Genomic DNA, 1646 nt, shown 5'->3' with positions numbered 1-1646 from the left:
ATTCCGCCCGCCGTCAATAGACTGGGCCGTTCGTTCCCATTCCCCTTTTCTTCCTCCTCCAGCAGGGATTGGATTGCAGTATGTGCGTCTCCCCCCATTCATTATCGAAGAGTCCGCTGAGAGACCCTGCTCGTCATCGCGCGGTGGGATGGGGTTGATGGCAGGGTCGTAAGACTCTGGCCGTTCATCTGCTAATGATGTCGAGCTGGGCCGTCGATTCGGTGTGTAGACTGTCAGCGGAAGATTTGGGCTGTGTCGGTCGATGGGAAGGGCATTGTCATTTGGCGGGAGAGATCGTTGAGTTGGAAAGTGGAGGGAAATTTGGACGGATTGTGATTGTGATTACGCGCAGCGTCCAGCTTCATCGCCCCTCGAAGGACGTGTTGTCATTGTTCACGGCTCTGCGGAAATTGGTGTCAGATCGATCCATTGAATAACGTGTGAAGCAGTACATACCTCAGAGAAGTGGGCCTTAGGCCGAAAGGAAAGACGGTCCCGTCACGGCTGACGAAGGCGTGACGAGCACAGGGTGCAGCCAAACAAACCCGAATCGGGGTATGGTGAGAGATCGTGAACGATCCATCTGCAGAACGCGTGCCCACTTCACGATCTATCTGCAGAACGCGCGCCCACAACCATATGCGAAGCGAGCACCCACTCTTGCCGAGAAGATCCCGCCCCACGCGTGCGCGAAGAGAGCACTGCACAGCGCACGCGAGCCGCCAGTCCTCACTCTCCCGGGTCCCCCGCCCTCGCGGGATGTGAACAACCCAAAGGATGGACCACAATGGTCTGGCACAGGTGAGCACTGCGTTCACAGCGCTGGACAGGCTGTGGAGCTCGAACGAGGATCTGACAACTGCGGCAGCACCCAACCAGGAACCGAAAGAGTGGAGAAAGTGGTAGGTTTTTCTGATCCTATTCAGGATCCAGGATCCCAACCCTTCCTCCACCCGACCCTTGCACCACCAAGGCCTTTGTTTGGTCTCTAGGACCCTGCCTATGCGGGAGCGTCTTGTGGGAGCTTGGAGTGTCTTTTTTACGCTTTTAGGCCCATCTTTTCGTACATCATTTACCTTTTGCCCCCAGCCAAAATTTCTAAGAAACACTTCGTGCCCGAAAAAAAGACGCTCCGACCTAAATCTACAGACGATCCCCCATCAGATCCCCCACGGCAATCTGGCCCCCTCCCTCGGCCTCTTTTTCAACATCACCTGTGCCCCCCTGTGCTCCCCCCCACACCTGTGTTGCTCAATCACTGCAGTTCTCAACAAGCTGCACCTCCTGTGAATACTCGAGCCCAGGAATACACAAAGAGGTGTAGCTTGGGGGAGGAGACACAATTAAAAAACAAAGAACATATGATATTGTGGTAAGTTCTCACTCAATTTTTATGTTCTGGCACTTACAAAAACTATCTAGTTATCAGAAAATACAAGCCCCATTTTCGAGAAGCTGCGCGTTGACGATCCAACTCGTCGGAATTTTTTTGGGGGAGACATCACCAAAAAAACACGGATAATGCAATATTATTGTAAGTTCCCATTCGATTTTTACGTTCTAGGGCTCATAAAAACCGTCTAGCTAGTGCGAAACACGAGCCCCGTTTGCGAGAAGCTGCGCGTCGACGATCCAACTCGTCGATT

This window comes from Laccaria bicolor, genomic scaffold (assembly GCF_000143565.1).
Source record: "Laccaria bicolor S238N-H82 LACBIscaffold_72 genomic scaffold, whole genome shotgun sequence".
In the NCBI taxonomy this organism is placed as follows: domain Eukaryota; kingdom Fungi; phylum Basidiomycota; class Agaricomycetes; order Agaricales; family Hydnangiaceae; genus Laccaria; species Laccaria bicolor.
This window is presented reverse-complemented; position numbering follows the sequence as displayed.